General features: G+C 41.6%; 1 protein-coding gene across 1 annotated transcript in view; it reads right to left on the bottom strand.

Moving 5' to 3' along the window:
* The window catches only part of LOC139420448 (disks large-associated protein 1-like), a 223,866-nt gene that overhangs the window by 137,207 nt on the left and 67,978 nt on the right, over positions 1-18,681 (bottom strand). Inside the window, exon 2 of the mRNA XM_071170591.1 lies at positions 13,314-13,399. The gene's annotated coding sequence lies outside the window, so the exon portion shown is untranslated. The remainder of the gene's footprint in view (positions 1-13,313; positions 13,400-18,681) is intronic.

Below are 18,681 nucleotides of genomic sequence, written 5' to 3'. Positions count from 1 at the left end.
CTATTTCCAAAGCATATCTCTTTTATTTCTGTTTAAAAATTGCACAGTTTCAATCACAACATGTTTCTTTGTAAAGATGCAAAGGTAGGCCAATCTTTGCTAAAAATGTATATTTATTTAACAGAAAATAAAAGACACACACTCTCAATAGGTCTGCCTTCCCTGGTTGTTATGGACGACAGAAGTGATGGGTGAAGATTGGGTCGTCAGTGGTGGTCCCTTGCAGTCCAGACCCAATGTGGTGGTAGTGTTGGTTCTGTGACCCACTCCAAACAGTCAATGAATTAAATGATTAATCAAATTTGTGTCGATTTTGTAAGAAAGTACCATACTACAAGGTAGCTACTCTACCTGTGTCATTCATGATGCGAAACCTAACTGGAACAAGCTAGCTAGCTCGCCAAGTTGCTAGTTAGCTAGCTAGCTAAGTTAGGTAGCTATGTTATATTAACCAGCAATACAAAATATGCCTAAACGTTTTAATAGTTATCCATCACCTTGAGGCTTCATAAAATGTTTTTCCCCGAAGGGAAGGCAATTTCATTATTTGTTAGCTAGCTAGGCTACCAGTTAGTTGTTATCACCCTATCATGCCTTGCTAGTTTGCCCTACTGGCTGCTGGACAAATTAGCTAACGTTCTTGTTTCTAGTTAAACAAGATAATTAACACATCTCAAATTAGCTACTCTGGAATCAATATAGCTTCATATCTGGATTGTGCTGAGAAAACACAGATATGCAATGTATACACTCAGCATTTGTCAATATGAAAAGAGAAAATAGGATGTCACATATATCAGGATATCGAATGAGTCCATTTCCAGCCATAGAAAATGACCATGTGTGATTTTCGGCGTAATCCCAATATCATCTGGATTCAGAATTTGTCAGGATATGGTAAATATCCTGAGAGAGAGAGAGCGGCAAAGAGTAGCAAAGAGCGAGCAGCTAAAGGCTATTAGGGAACGAAGCGCAAGTGTGAATGTTATGAGACACTCGAGGCTCAGAGCACTACAAGCCTCAGGGCAGGCACGGCGGGACGGAGGGACAGCAACCACTGTTATCTCATGGTACCTGTCTTGCCTGCATCAAACCAAGAAAAGCTAAACTAGGCTAATTGAGGCAAGCTATAATGCTACTTTGCTTCTCACCGTTCTACAATTACTCTATCCAGATTATAACAGCAGCCTACTTACTTGTTGGCTTTTGGTCATTGAAGTCTTCCTTTCTCATTTCAATTTTAATTCTGTCATTTTAATTCCGTCTTCCATTGATTAGATATCCCCTAACTTTCTTGCTACACAAGCATAGCAGCAATGCATTTGCCTCGCTCTCTCTCTCTCTCTCTCTCGCTCTCTCTCTCTCTCGCTCTCTCTCTCTCGCTCTCTCTCTCTCTCTCTCTCGCTCTCTCTCTCTCGCTCTCTCTCTCTCTGCTGGAAGCGCAAGTGATGGTGATGGTGAAGGCTATATTAAATTGACTTACTCAACTTTTTCAAATGTAGATGTAACAATGGCGGTTAAACATGTTTATGTTAATTAACGGTTAATTACAGTGAGAACGCATGACAAGGCTGACAAAATGTCATGACTGCCACAGACCTAGTCTTATCACACCATAGTGTGATACCAATGCAGGGTTAAAGGGGGCCACAAATTTGTAAACGCTATTAAAAAAACAGTATAGAAATGTATTTTTTATTTTGAGCATATAAATTACAGCTCTCAAAAGTATCTTATTATTAAAAACATTGGATTGTAGTTCAGCCCAGTGTAATACAAATTACAGAACAAAATACTGCCCATCTCTGTACCCATCTCTGTACCTAGGTCAATGTGTTCTTTAGGGATGAGAGCATACATGTGGCCTTAGCCCTACAGAAAATCCCTATGGGCCCTGATCAAAAGTTACGCAATACACACAAAAAATCCTGTAATATTTACAGTAAATTACTGGCAGCACAGTAGCCAGTAGGTTACTGTAAATATCCAGTAAAACACTGGCAGAACAGAAACCAGTAAATTCCTTTAGACTTACAGGACCTTTACGGAAACACAAATTTACAGCATATTACTCTAACACCTGAGTACAGCAACATGCTGTATTTCTAGAATGTACAGTGCATTACCGGAAGCACAGTGGTTACTAAACTGTTGTAGATTTGCAGTGCAGGCAGCTAGTGCCAAGGTTAGGCAGTATTTCAGTTACATGTATTTTATATATTTCAATAGTTTCCATACCTATTCTGTAATTTGTATTTCACTGACCTGAACTACAATGTATATATTGTGTAACAGTTTAATTAGAATTAATGTATTTTGTATTTCCTAATACAAAAATAAACTTGCAAGTAGCCCGCTTAATTACAACAACCTTCTCTGTAACAGTAACGTAACAGTAACTAACATACCTCTTACTTAGTTTAATGCCCTGCCTGTAAGTCACTTCAGATAAGAGCATCTGCTCAATTAACAAAATGTAAATATAAAAATGAACACTTGCAAAGCACAGTGCTGGGTATTATTCTAATGAGTGCCGACCCAAACTAGGCCAAATCAGATCAAAATACAAATAGTGTGAGGGCAAAGCTCATTAGAGTAGCGATTCACAGTCAGTGCAATAAACTAAGGTTGATTAAAACATATCACAGCCATAGCAAATAAAACATTTCTGCAACTGTAATATAAAGCCTGGGCTCTGCCGAGAAAGTTCAGCACTTTAACTTTTTGCTATTAACTCTATGGAACACAATACGGTCTATATTGGCATGTAGGTTTCTCACTTATGGGTTTCCCAAATTGCGACATGGGGGAGGGGAACGAGAAGGATACATGCAAATTCAATACTGTAGTATTAACTATGGTAAAAAATGTGTAGTGTTTATGCAGACATTATTGTAGCATTTAGTGCAGGGTTTTCAAACAGATATTGTTTGTATGTATGTAAATAATGCTATTCCTTTGTATTTCTAAATGTTGACAGATTTTTGTACAGCGAAAGGTCGCACTTTGAACAACTACTGTGTTTTTTACAAACTGTAATAAAATGTGTGGGCATCTATTCATTGTCCAATTCACAGAACCAACAGTCTAATTCCTTAATTCCGTACGATGCATACTTCTAGCTCTGCCTCGTTTGGCATGCTTCTAGTAGAAAACCATAATAGGAGAACTATGCTGAAACAGGCAGAACTAGAAGTACGTAACTCTTAGCTGAAAGTATTATATTGGTTCCTGGGATTAGGACACGGTAATAAATAATCAACACCAGGAATTTGTTTCGCCTGATTCGGGCTTGTGGTGTAGAACCACAATAAAATATGGATATTTTCCATCAATCTTCAAAAATGTTCTACCTGTATGGATTCACAGGATATATTTATATAAGCTGTACAGGGCTCTTTAGCATTAAACAGATGTCAGACATGCAGCTATATCCAAACAATTAATTGGTCAATGGGAGTGTACACTAATGCTAACTTAAAAATCAAACTGGGTATTCAACTAGAATGTTAAATGGTAACAGTATGAACAGTGTAGTCCGAGTGTGACTTATGTGGAGTAGAGTGCAGGGAACTGGTGATCAGCAGATGATGGGAGAAGTGGTGAACTTGCCATTTACAAAGACACAAATGGTAAGAAAATACAGGACGATCAGTGTAGTAAAGTTCATGGAATACTTGTACAGCTGTTCAACTTAGCAGCAGCTGATGTGTTGTGTGTGAGTGTGTCTTTGGTATAAGGTATTGTAGAGCAAATGATAAGAGGGGTGTTGTCATGATCAAACTGCCATTCAGCTCCTCTTGAGTCATCTACTGCTTGAAATCAAGCATGATGTCCAAACCATCGTGAGATGGATACAGTTCAAGGGATACAGTTCTGCTCCAATGACACATGCAGGCAAAGGAATTCTGTTCTCCTCATCTATAATCCAATTTTTCTCCAGGAAGAAGCCCAGGCACCACACGACATTGTCTGTAAGACAAAAAATTTAATAAAAATCATACTGTGCCAGCATAACATCACAATGAGGGTAGGATAGTTGAACATGGCACACATGTGCACAGGAAGAGATTACATTTAATCCTGATAGAAATAAATGTGGCAAAACCCACAACTTTTGCACAGTGACCAGACAGCACAAATGTACCTAGGTAGACAGACATTACCTAGCCACAGCCACGTCTATCAGGCACACTTAGGCCAACATTTTTTATAGTATAACCAGATCATCAGCTTCAGAGATTTACAGCAGTAAATGGTTGTATTATTGTTCTCCTCACTGTTAGTAAACTTAGTTAGCTAGCTTGCTGGATAGCCAAAACTTGCCTCTAATTTAGCAAAATTGAAAGGCATCCACTGTCATAATCATAATCAATATATCAACCCTCATCAATTATGTTGATAACTAACTAGTAAAATTATTTAAGTTTACAGTGGTTTATATGAGACATGTTTGCTAACAAGTTACAAACGTAAGGCTTGCCAGGCTAACTAGCCATTTCCAGTCATGTGGTAATATTTGCTGGTAAACCTAGCTTTAGGTGGCTGGTTGTAACATTAGTAGCTTGCTGTTTTTTAGCCATATCTATGACTAAAAATAGAAGACATTTTACAATCACGATACAATAGCTAGATCTCCTATTGTAAAAACCTATTCTACTTTGAGTCATACATATGGCTAACTGTTTAGCTAACTTAGCTAGCTACCTAGCTAGCTGAGTTACCTACTTTAGCTAAAAATTCGATTTCTCCCCAATGTATGTTAGCCAGCAATACACAATATGGCTTTCAGTAGATACACTAAAGTTAGCAAGCTAGATAACTTACTTAGCTAGCTATTTATAATCTGGCCTCTTGGTGCTGGCATCGGCTGTAGCTGAGCTGGTAGCTAAATCCAAATCTTTGTTTCAAATCATCTTCGCTATATTCCGGTTGAAGCATCTCCATGTAGCTAGCTAAGAGAACATAGAAAAATGCTCCATCGTTGAATTCGTGTTCTTCATCTTTAAGGTTTTATGGCAGATTACGCCTACTGGTGTATTGCTGCCACATACTGTACAGGGTATTGAAACAAAGGAAGAGGAGTATTTTACCCCCTTTTCGTGGTATCCAATTGTTAGTAGTTACTATCTTGCCTCATCACTACAACTCCTGTACGGTTGACGCATGCGTCCTCCGAAGCCGCACTGCTTCTTAAAACACCATGCACCCAACCCGGAAGCACCAATGTATTGGACCATGCACCTGGTGCACCACAGGAGTAACTAGTGTGCAATGAGACAAGGATATCCCAACCCAGACATCCCTATCCACCTGGACCTCCCGGGCGCAACAGAGCCTGGGCGCAACAGAGCCTGGGCGCAACAGAGCCTGGGCTCGAACCCAGAGTCTCTGGTGGCACAGCTAGCACTGTGATGCAGTGCCCTAGACCACTGCGCCACCCGGGAGGTTGGTAAGGATAACTGTGAAACTAGGTATGACCTGTTGTGGTACATGTGACAAATATAATTTGATACACAAAAAAAAACAAAATAAGCCCACTTCTCGTCACTCTCAGCGACACAATCTCATTCAACACATCCACAATTTTGTAGAGAATTCAATCGGATCTCCCAGGTAACAACATCAATCTAAAAGCCTTACTCCGTCCGAAAAAGAATCAGAACTAGGCTTGGATGTACTAGATTCCACTGCCACTTTACTTCTCTTATTTCCTTTCATATTCTCCACTGTAATCAAATTCTTCTCACTCCCATCTCTCAACATGCCTTCTAGTTCAAACAGAACATCCACTTCCACCCTTTTCTCCCTATCTTCTCACCCTGCCCTCTCCAATTTGTGTTGATAAGAGGAATCATTTTATCCCATTGTGGTCTGGTCAGTTCTTTAAGTTTCGTGTTGTGTCTGCCTCCCTTTCAAAATAGCCCACCTTGGGAGAGGGACATGGAATCCGCCGATAGGAACATCATTGAAAGAAGTCTAAATGGCTCAATCGAAGAAGGAAAACCAAATGTACATGCACACATACGTATAGTACGATCAGTATAACATGACGGCTTCCCAAAATGCCACAAAGCAGGACTACATTAAGTTTCAGATCATATAAAACATTTGATCTCAAATCCAAAATGCTGGAGTATAGAGCCAAATTAAAAGTCTCCTATTCTCAGAGCTGAAGAGGGCCCTGGTTTTAATCTTCATTCCAATTGAAGGATTGTTTCTCATCCAAGCCCTCTTAAACTCTCTGCATAAGAAAACAAAATGAAAATTGGGAGAAATTTAAGTAGAAAACGTTTAGTGTGGGTGACCTTTGATGTGCCGGGATAAAACACAGAGAACACCGAAACATACATGGTAAAACACAGAGACAGACAGGGTAAAACAGAGAGACAGACAGAGAGACAGACAGGGCCCAGACAGGGCCCAGACAAGGCCCAAAAGTAGGGCTCTCCTCAAAAAGTAGTGTACTATTTAGGGATTAGGGTGCCGATTTGGACTGTATCCATTCAAAAACCAACTAGCCAATACCATGCCACAGACTAGCGAAAAGGAGAATGGGAGAAAGCGTAGGAACAAATAACGTGGCTACTGCAGATGTGAATTGTCATACAGAGCGCGGCTGACTGATGCAGAATTAACATAATATTATCTTTGAGTATATTAGAGGTAAATTAGAACTAAGTACCATGTTTAGGATGCGAGACCGAGACGTTAACCTCAAAACCTAAACTTTATTACAGCAAGCACCTTTACACAGAACATGATAATTTGAAGACTGAAAAAATACTGGAGGAAGGGGGGAAAATGTAGTTAATCAATGTTAGCAAATTAGGTAATTATTTCAGTTTAATGAACAGAGATGCTTTAAGCCAAAAGGCCTTTTTACTAGGTGTCTCCTGGTGTTTTAGTAATAAAAAACCTTACTACGACCTCATTAATACTTTAATCATAAAAAAATGATTAATTCAAACCCGTTGCATTATGCATAGAGTTTCTAATGGTTTGAGTATTATAATAAATGTTCATTATCATACAGTCCCTTAAATTGTCAAATACGGATGTTTTTCTTGCATATTTCAGTTTAACAGTGAGTGCTCAAATAGTGGCTTTTATACTATACTGAACGTTTTGGTGCCAAATGTTTACATGACATCCAGATTTCACAATGTTCTATTGTTTTATAATGACCTGCACATTAAATTATGTGTGCATTTGGGATAACAATTTAAAGCGTACTTATATGTTGCATTAAACTATCCACTGTATTCAAACATATCTCATTAGCATACAATTTCTCAATATTCATCCAGCATACAAATGAATACCATAGGCTATAAAACAAAATGTCCTATGAGAGTTCATCCAAAACAGACAAATTCAGTTCATATATTTAACTAGGCAAGTCAGTTAAGAACAAATTCTTAATTACAATGACGGCCTACCCAAGGTAAACCCAGACGACACTGGGTCAACTGTGCGCCGCTCTATGGTAACCCCAATCACTGATGGATGTGATGCATCTGGATTTGAACCAAGTACTACAGTGACACCTCTTACACTGATATTCAGTGTCTTTTACCACTACGTCACACAGGAATCTGAATTTCAGCATACATTATAGGATATACATATGGAAGCAAGACAGCTGCATGTACACCCCAAGACAATTCCTGGGCTGTGTACCAAATGGCACACTATTCCCTACATATGTAGTGCACCCTAAGGGCTCTGGTCAGAAGTAGAGCATTCGGAAAGTATCCAGACCCCTTCACCCCTTCACTAAACACAATACTCCATAATGACAAAGCGAAAACAGGTTGAGAAATCTTTGCTCATTTTTTATGAATTAAAAACAGAAATACCTTGCTATGAGACTCAACATTGAGCTCAGGTGCATCCTGTTTCCATTAATCATCTTTGAGATGTTTCTACAACTTGATTGTAGTCCATCTGTGGTAAATTCAATTGATTGGACATGATTTGTAAAGGCGCACACCTGTAAATATAAGGTCCCACAGTTGACAGTGCATGTCAGAGCAAAAACCAAGCCATGAGGTCGAAGGAATTGTCCTTAGAGCTCCGAGACAGGGTTGTGTCAAGGCACAGATTTGGGGAAGGGTACCAAAACAATTCTGCAGCTTTGAAGGTCCCCAAGAACACAGTGGCCTCCATAATTTTTTAATGTAAGAAGTTTGGAACCACCAAGACTCTTCCTAGAACTTGGTCAGGGAGGTGACCAAGAAGCCGATGGTCACTCTGACAGAGCTCCTGAGTTTCTCTGTGGAGATGGGAGAACATTCCAGAAGGACATCCATCTCTGCAGCACTCCATCAATCAGGCCTTTATGGTAGAGTGGCCAGACGGATGCCACTCTGCTTGGAGTTTGCCAAAAGGCACCTAAAGGACTCTCAGACCATGAGAAGTAAGAGTCTCTGGTCTGATGAAACCAAGACTAAACTCTTTGGCCTGAATGCCAAGTGTCCTGTCTGGAGGAAACCTGGCACCATCACTACGGTGAAGCACGGTGGTGGCAGCATCATGCTGTGGGGATGTTTTTCAGCGGCAGGGACTAGGAGACTAGTCAGGATCGAGAGATAGATAAACAGAGCAAAGTAGAGAGAAATCTTTGATGAAAACCTGCTCCAGAACGCTCAGAACCTCAGACTGGGGCTAAGGATTACCTTCCAACACGACAATGACCATAAGCACACAGCCAAGACAACGCTGGAGTGGATTTTTTATATAATTGGGTTAGGTTCGGGTGCCGTCCTCAGATTTTCACTTTATCACATGCAGTGGGGAGAACAAGTATTTGATACACTGCCGATTTTGCAGGTTTTCCTACTTACAAAGCATGTAGAGGTCTGTACATTTTATTATAGGTACACTTCAACTGTGAGAGACGGAATCCAAAAATCCAGAAAATCACATTGTATGATTTTTAAGTAATTAATTTGCATTTTATTGAATGACATAAGTATTTGATACAACTTAATATTTGGTACAGAAACCTTTTTTTTGCAATTACAGAGATAATGTGTTTCCTGTAGTTCTTGACCAGGTTTGCACACACTGCAGCAAGGATTTTGGCCCACTCCTCCATACAGAGCTTCTCCAGATCCTTCAGGTTTCGGGGCTGTCGCTGGGCAATACGGACTTTCAACTCCCTCCAAAGATTTTATATTGGGTTCAGGTCTGGAGACTGGCTAGGCCACTACTCCTTAGTTGCCCTGGCTGTGTGTTTCGGGTCGTTGTCATGCTGGAAGACCCAGCCACGACCCATCTTCAATGCTCTTACTGAGGGAAGGAGGTTGTTGGCCAAGATCTCGCAATACATGGCCCCATCCATCCTCCCCTCAATACGGTGCAGTCATCCTGTCCCCTTTGTAGAAAAGCATCCCCAAAGAATGATGTTTCCACCTCCATGCTTCACGGTTGGGATGGTGTTCTTGGGGTTGTACTCATCCTTCTTCTTACTCCAAACACGGCCAAAAAGTTTAGACAAAAAAGCTCTATTTTTGTCTCATCAGACTACATGCCCTTCTCGCATTCCTCCTCTGGATCATGCAGATGGTCATTGGCAAACTTCAGACGAGCCTGGACATGAGGGGACCTTGCGTGCTCTGCAGGATTTTAATCCATGACGGCGTAGTGTGTTACTAATGGTTTTCTTTGAGACTGTGGTCCCAGCTCTCTTCAGGTCATTGACCAGGTCCAGCCGTGTAGTTCTGGGCTGATCCCTCACCTTCCTCATGATCATTGATGCCCTACGAGGTGAGATCTTGCATGGTGCCCCAGACCGAGGGTGATTGACCGTCATCTTTAACTTCTTCCATTTTCTAATATTTGCGCCAACAGTTGTTGCCTTCTCACCAAGCTGCTTGCCTATTGTCCTGTAGCCCATCAAAGCCTAGTGCAGGTCTACAATTTTAACCCTGATGTCCTTACACAGCTCTCTGGTCTTGGCCATTGTGGAGAGGTTTGATTGAGTGTGTGGACAGGTGTCTTTTATACAGATAACGAGTTCAAACAGGTGCAGTTAATACAGGTAATGAGTGGAGAACAGGAGGGCTTCTTAAAGAAAAACTAACAGGTCTGTGAGAGCCGGAATTCTTACTGGTTGGTAGGTGATCAAATACTTATGTCATGAAAATAAAATGCAAATTAATTACTTTAAAATCATACAATGTGATTTTCTGGATTTTTGTATATAGATTCCGTCTCTCACAGTTGAAGTGTACCTATGATAAAAATGTACAGACCTCTACATGCTTTGTAAGCAGGAAAAACTGCAAAATCGGCAGTGTATCAAATACTTGTTCTCCCCACTGTACAGTCGGGCGATTGCAGATGGGTTATTAACAACTGCGGGCTCGAGCGTGTGAACAAACAGCTGACAAACGCACCACTAGTGTTCACATTCTTAATGCAGTGGAACCTATCTATTTTAATAGTATGGACGCCATGTTTGTACTTAAGCTAAATTAATTTGAATTCATATTGTTATTTCCGATTTGTCACACATATTCCAACTTTTAATAAATCCACTTGTGCTGACAGTCATTTGCACATTCATCAATCTAGCAAGAGGGCAATATTTTGAATAATGTAGGAACATCTTCCCAAAACTTTACTTTACCCAAAAGATCATGACATTTGTGAACATTTAATCAACATTTTGGTCCTTTATACAGCATGTTCACCTTACCGACAAGGGGAGGTGTGCTGTGAAAAGGGCACTTTTTCTTGGTTCTATTGATGTGCTTAGCGTCTGTCTCCGACGTAAAAACAAACGTTTTTTACTTCCACACAAAATTACTTCTTTAATTGTTTTAGGTTGCATTCTTAAAACGTACAGCTATGAAAGTTATATATTTAGAACCGCCTGCTCGATAGGAATCTAGTGGCATTTGTTGTGAGCGAGTCGACCAGGAGATCAGCTTTCTAAGGCGTGGCGTGGCAAAGTGTTTATAAAATGGATTGTAACGACGCAGCCGGCCACTGGATGAAGCCTGATTTAAACATATTATCAGTAATTACCCGTAAATCTAGTGCACTGTAGTCTTAAGAGGTTTTAACGTCATTCAAAATAAGAGGCTCGGATTGAAAATATATATTTGTCTGACAGTTGAAAAATTGTCCAATACTTTGTTAGTCAAAGTGCATCCAAACAGAATTGTACCTATATCTGACATAGGAACACTAACAACCAACTACACAGTACACAACAGTAACGCTCCCCTCCCCCAGAGTCCTGTTGCTAGCCTAACATGTTATCTGGGTGTCCCAAATGGCATCCTATTCCCTTTATAGTGCACTACTTCGTCTGCACTACCCTGGTCAAAAGTAATGCACTATAAATGGAATAGGGTGCCATTTGGAATGTTGCCAGAGGCTGTTTTAGGCCTGTTCTGGTGGCAGCTATGTTCTCTACTCTAACTCTCTGAACCCACTGAACTCTCCAGCTAGCTACCTAAAAGCTGTTTTAAGACTCACAGCCAACCCCATTGGATTACAGCATTATGATGCACACCAACTCACACACTCACAGAGTGCTTGAAGTGGACTGAAATAAATGCTCATTTTTGGGTGCCAGTACTCATCAAATTTTTAAGGCTGATTCTAAAGAATGTGCCAGGACTCAAGAGTTAGAACATTTGAGGTGACGGTACTATGTCTGTTAAAAAAAGGTGCTGAGTAGAACCATAGAGGGTTCTTTGGTTTGTCCCTATAGTGGAATCCTTTTTTGGTGCTGGGTAGAACCCTTTGCAGAGGATCTATCTAGAACCCTATATGTAGGGTCCTTCAAATAACCTTTTTATCATCTAAAGGTTCTTCATAGAACCATCTACGATGGGTTCTAGCGAGAACCCATTTATCTTTGGAGGGTTCTTCCTAGAACCCTCTATGAGCAGTTACACCAGCCTCATTAGCCTTCAAAATTAAATGTTTATGACAATGCATTGCATATAATATGGCCTTTCTTTGAGGGCATAGTTATATCCTAACATAGTGGTGTTAAGTATCTCCTGGTTTACAGGCCAAGTCATTTCTTTCTTTCGGAATCCAGACAGAGTAAGGATAGCCAACAAGTGGAATTCTTAATCAGCCACAAGCTGCATTCAGCCAGGGTAGGGAAGACGGAATACCGAGACTACCTCAATCCTCTAGACTGGAACAAGCAGTTGGTACAATACATCCAATTACTAATAGATTGAATTCATTTAGAAAACGGGATGTTATCTATCTTTGTGTAGCGTACAATTAATCAACCAATCAATGTTCCATGCAAAAAACACATATTTCACTAAAACAAGCTATTCTGAACATCTCCCTGCAATAGTGTACACATACAAAATGATGCACTTGATTAAGAATCGATCGAGGATAAATCCAGAAAAGCATACAACTTTTTTTTTTCATGAGAGCATTTGGCAAGTTTGGCATGTGTGACAGTCTACAACACATAGAATTGAGCACTTAAATGTGACTTTTTTTAATCTATTCTCAATCTCTCAGAGCATAGCGAGCGTTGGTTTGAATATGGCTTGCAGAGAGTAAACAAGTTCAGCACTTTTTTTTATCTCCGAACAAACACTTTTCCATCTTTCTTTGGAGTTTAAACTCTTATAATCTTGGGTCCAACATCTGTTGTGCCACCAAATATCATTAAATGTTCTGAACCGTGTAGAAAAAGGTCATGGCTTCTGGAGAGCTGCTGAGACGACAGACACAAAGAGCACATGGATGATTCAGCCCCAATCTCACTCTTTCCCCCAGTCTCTCTCCCTCTATTTTATCCCTCTCTCCATCTCTGCCTCCCACTCCCTGTCTGACTCCGATCCTTTATTCTTCTCCCCCTCTCATTCTCTCTCCCTCCATCTCTCCCTCCATCTCTGCCTGACAGACTCCCACACTCCAGTGAGTTTCTGTCCATGCGTGTCTTGACTAATTGACTCTAACTGGGGGTTATGGCAAGGTTGTGGCCATCACATGCAGTGTTCAGTCAGAAAAGGTCAGAGTTGAATGAAAAAAATAAACCCGTGTGTTGGTGTGAATAATGATGACAGTCGGACGCAGCCTGGACAGACCAGATCATGGCTAACATACCAACGGTGTTAATAGAATCGGTGTGACCCAGTCAAAACGTGTGTGTACAGAATATGTAAGTTGTTCATAGAAAGACAGTATGCTATAAGGTATCAGCACTGCAGCCCAGCCTTCAAATGAGAATGTGCATATTTTCTCTCGCCTGCAAAAATGTAGCCCTGGGGATTGCAACACAGTTATAAAGCAAGTATAAATGAACTCACCCACTTTATTGTCTCCTCTTCAACGTCATGACTTCACCGGTCCTTAAATCCACACCTGTTGTCCTCCATGCAACTGCAGATCTTTACTAAAATCAGAACAGGATAGAGAAAAACGATGTTGAAATTGAACCAAAAACAAAAATAATTAAATAAGCTTGTTGTAAGGCAAAGTGCTCAGTTAATAAGAGACTCTCAAACCAGAAATGATTGATTGAAGAGACATTCAATACTGTTATGTGTTCGGCTAAGAAGAGTTTGTTTCTGCGAAAATTCAAAGCTGCACTGTCTCAGTTCTCATCTCAAACGTAGTCCTTTGGGAAGCTGTGAAGAAACACCGAATCCGTCTTCCCCCCATAAACGGAGAAGATAAGAGCAAGCATTTCATTTTAAGCCTATTTCTGCTCCTTGAAATATCGTCACATGTGGGGTCCTGGGGTCTCTTTGAGGAACTGCTCTTAGTCTCAGTCTCTATCCCCTACACTACAAAAATGGTTCCTAAATGGTTCTTCCTCAGCTGTAAAGGTTCATTGTAGAACTCTTGCCCAATAAAGAACCTTTGAGTTAAGTGTAGGGTTCTTGACATGGCATCTATAGTTCTTCAGAATTCTAAAAGGTTTTTAAAATGTATGGAAACCTGTAGATGTGTCCCTTTCATAGCATACAGCAAATTGACCAGTGTTAATTGATGTTGATTTTTCAGAGTAAAATTTCTAGTGTTGATTCATAAGTTAAATTAACACTCAGTGGCGTAAAATAACTCTAGTGTTAGTTTTAATAACCAGAGTTGAACCAACACCACGGCCGTCATTATCATATTTCCCAGCATGCTCTAGTTAAGGTTGATTTCAATATATATGTTTTTGCATTGATTAATCAATCTTATGCTTCTCAAATATAAATAACATACATTTTTGTAAACTATTCCAATCTCTTATTGCACCCTTTAGTGAAATGGTGGTTCCACTTAAGATGTTTAAAGGTCCTGAATAGTCACTTTATAATGTACTTTTTCTCGCATAGCTAACTACCAGAAAGTTTGAAAAGACAGGCTGAGTGGGCGGGGAGCTTACACTGAGTGTGCAAAACATTGGGAACACATTCCTAATATTGAGTTGCACCCCCTTTTGCCCTCAGAGCAGCCTCAATTGGTCAGCGCATGGACTCTACAATGTGTTGAAAGCTTTCCAAAGAGCTGTTGGCCCATGTTGACTCCAATGCTTCCTAAAGTTGTGTCAAGTTGGCAGGATGTCCTTTGGTTGGTGGACCATTCTTGATACACACAGGAAACTGTTGAGTGTGAAAAACCCAGCAGAGTTGTAGTTCTTGACACAAACCGGTACGCCTGGCACCTACTACCATACTCTGTTCAAAGGCACTTCAATCTTTTGTCTTGCCAATTGTCATGACTTTCCCTCCTGGGTGAGGATCAAAGAGAGGGGCCGGTTTGATGACTTTAATGACCGGTCATAAACTTTCTTTCTCTGGCCCTTTGCAGTTTGGAGAATGTGTTACAACAGAGAGAGACTTTGCAGTATTTTAACATCAAAAGATTGAGCATTGAAACAATATTTGAACATAAATGTGGGAAATTGTTGGTGGGGATCCAAACAATAATCATGTCAAATCAGTTGTTGTTTTGTGATATCATTAAGGACGGTATAATGAAATAACATTAACTCTACAAATGTATACGTCCCAGTTTTTCATATTTTCATCTAAATGTTGTGGAACTTATATGGTTAAATATGAAACTATTTGTGAGAAGATTAAACATTATTTTAGCCTTCTAAATGAGATAATTGTTTTTCATATAGACTTTTGCCAAGTCAGTAGCCACGCCCATGTGAGCACAAACATTGGGGCAACATGATGGAACTGCCCTCCAAGGTGAGGGCATAAAAGGACTGCTAACGAAATTTACATTAGACCAAAACATGAGAACGTGAGGATTTGGTCCACACTTTACAAAATGGTTTAAAAACTACAAGACCAGTACATTGCCGGGTTGCTACTGGCATGTAAAATGGTTTAAAACTACTTGACCGTGCAGCGTGACCGAGTTGAATGTTACGAAATGGTAAGACCCTCTGAAACTCAACAGAGAAGAAGACTAGATATAGACATGCACTGGCTGAAGCCACTACTTCCGGCACCGACAGAGATGGCCGCCTCGCTTCGCGTTCCTAGGAAACTATGCAGTTTTTTTGTTTTTTTACGTGTTATTTCTTACATTGGTACCCCAGGTCATCTTAGGTTTCATTACATACAGTCGAGAAGAACTACTGAACATAAGAGCAGCGTCAACTCACCATCAGTACGACCAAGAATATGACTTTCGCGAAGCGGATCCTGTGTTCTGCCTTTCACCCAGGACAACGGAATGGATCCCAGCCGGCGACCCAAAAAAACGACTTTGTAAAAGGGGGAAACGAAGCGGTCTTCTGGTCAGACTCCGGAGACGGGCACATCGTGCACCACTCCCTGGCATTCTTCTCGCCAATGTCCAGTCTCTTGACAACAAGGTTGATGAAATCCGAGCAAGGGTAGCATTCCAGAGGGACATCAGAGACTGTAACGTTCTTTGCTTCACGGAAACATGGCTCACTGGAGAGACGCTATCGGAGTCGGTGCAGCCAGCTGGTTTCTCCACGCATTGCGCCGACAGAAACAAACATCTTTCTGGTAAGAAGAGGGGCAGGGGCTTATGCTTCATGGTTAACGTGACTTGGTGTGGCCACAACAACATACAGGAACTCAAGTCCTTCTGTTCACCTGATTTAGAATTCCTCACAATCAAATGTCGACCGCATTATCTACCAAGGGAATTCTCTTCGATTATAATAACAGCCGTATATATTCCCCCCCAAGCAGACACATTGATGGCTCTGAACGAACTTTATTTGACTCTTTGCAAACTGGAATCCATATATCCGGAGGCTGCATTCATTGTAGCTGGGGATTTTAACAAGGCTAATCTGAAAACAAGACTCCCTAAATTGTATCAGCATATCGATTGCGAATCCAGGGCTGAAAAAACCTTGGATCATTGCTATTCTAACTTCCGCGACGCATATAAGGCCCTGCCCCGCTCTCCTTTCGGAAAAGCTGACCACGACTCCATTTTGTTGATCCTTGCCTACAGACAGAAACTAAAACAAGAAGCTCCCGCGCTGAGGTCTGTTCAATGCTGGTCCGACCAATCTGATTCCACATTCCAAGACTGCTTCCATCACGTGGATATGTTTCGTATTGCGTCAGACAACAACATTGACGAATACGCTGATTCGGTGAGCGAGTTCATTAGAACGTGCGTTGAAGATGTCGTTCTCATAGCAACGATTAAAACATTCCCAAACCAGAAACCGTGGATTGATGGCAGCATTTGCGTGAAACTGAAAGCGTGAACCACTGCTTTTAATCAGTGCAAGGTGACCGGAAACATGACCGAATACAAACAGTGTAACTATTCCCTCCCCAAGGCAATCAAACAAGCTAAGCGTCAGTATAGAGACAAAGTAGAATATCAATTAAACGGCTCAGACACAAGAGGTATGTGGCAGGGTCTACAGTCAATCACGGATTACAAAAAGAAAACCAGCCCCGTCACGGACCAGGATGTCTTGCTCCCAGGCAGACTAAATAACTTTTTTGCCCGCTTTGAGGACAATACAGTGCCACTGACACGGTCCGCAACTAAAACATGTAGACTCTCCTTCACTGCAGCCGACGTGAGGAAAACATTTAAACGTGTCAACCCTCGCAAGACTGCAGGCCCAGACGGCATCCCCAGCCGCGCCCTCAGAGCATGCGCAGACCAGCTGGCTGGTGTGTTTACGGACATATTCAATCAATCCCTATCCCAGTCTGTTGTTCCCACATGCTTCAAGAGGGCCACCATTGTTCCTGTTCCCAAGAAAGCTAAGGTAACTGAGCTAAACGACTACCGCCCCGTAGCACTCACTTCCGTCATCATGAAGTGCTTTGAGAGACTAGTCAAGGACCATATCACCTCCACCCTACCTGACACCCTAGACCCACTCCAATTTGCTTACCGCCCAAATAGGTCCACAGACAATGCAATCTCAACCACACTGCACACTGCCCTAACCCATCTGGACAAGAGGAATACCTATGTGAGAATGCTGTTCATCGACTACAGCTCGGCATTTAACACCATAGTGCCCTCCAAGCTCGTCATCAAGCTCGAGACCCTGGGTCTCGACCCCGCCCTGTGCAACTGGGTACTGGACTTCCTGACGGGCCGCCCCCAGGTGGTGAGGGTAGGCAACAACATCTCCACCCCGCTGATCCTCAACACTGGGGCCCCACAAGGGTGCGTTCTGAGCCCTCTCCTGTACTCCCTGTTCACCCACGACTGCGTAGCCACGCACGCCTCCAACTCAATCATCAAGTTTGCGGACGACACAACAGTGGTAGGCTTGATTACCAACAACGACGAGACGGCCTACAGGGAGGAGGTGAGGGCCCTTGGAGTGTGGTGTCAGGAAAACAACCTCACACTCAATGTCAACAAAACTAAGGAGATGATTGTGGACTTCAGGAAACAGCAGAGGGAACACCCCCTTATCCACATCGATGGAACAGTAGTGGAGAGGGTAGTAAGTTTTAAGTTCCTCGGCGTACACATCACAGACAAACTGAATTGGTCCACCCACACAGACAGCATCGTGAAGAAGGCGCAGCAGCGCCTCTTCAACCTCAGGAGGCTGAAGAAATTCGGCTTGTCACCAAAAGCACTCGGTCTGCACAACGCATCACCGGGGGCAAACTACCTGCCCTCCAGGACACCTACACCACCCGATGTCACAGGAAGGCCATAAAGATTATCAAGGACAACAACCACCCGAGCCACTGCCTGTTCACCCCGCTATCATCCAGAAGGCGAGGTCAGTACAGGTGCATCAAAGCTGGGACCGAGAGACTGAAAAACAGCTTCTATCTCAAGGCCATCAGACTGTTAAACAGCCACCACTAACATTGAGTGGCTGCTGCCAACACACTGACTCAACTCCAGCCACTTTAATAATGGGAATTGATGGGAAATGATGTAAAATATATCACTAGCCACTTTAAACAATGCTACCTAATATAATGTTTACATACCCTACATTATTCATCTCATATGTATATGTATATACTGTACTCTATATCATCTACTGCATCTTTATGTAATACATGTATCACTAGCCACTTTAACTATGCCACTTTGTTTACATACTCATCTCATATGTATATACTGCACTCAATACCATCTACTGTATCTTGCCTATGCCGCTCTGTACCATCACTCATTCATATATCTTTATGTACATATTCTTTATCCCCTTACACTTGTGTCTATGAGGTA

Source organism: Oncorhynchus clarkii, chromosome 11 (assembly GCF_045791955.1).
Source record: "Oncorhynchus clarkii lewisi isolate Uvic-CL-2024 chromosome 11, UVic_Ocla_1.0, whole genome shotgun sequence".
Lineage (NCBI taxonomy): Eukaryota > Metazoa > Chordata > Actinopteri > Salmoniformes > Salmonidae > Oncorhynchus > Oncorhynchus clarkii.
Note: the sequence above shows the minus strand (reverse complement) of the source record. Positions and strands in the feature narration are given on the sequence as shown.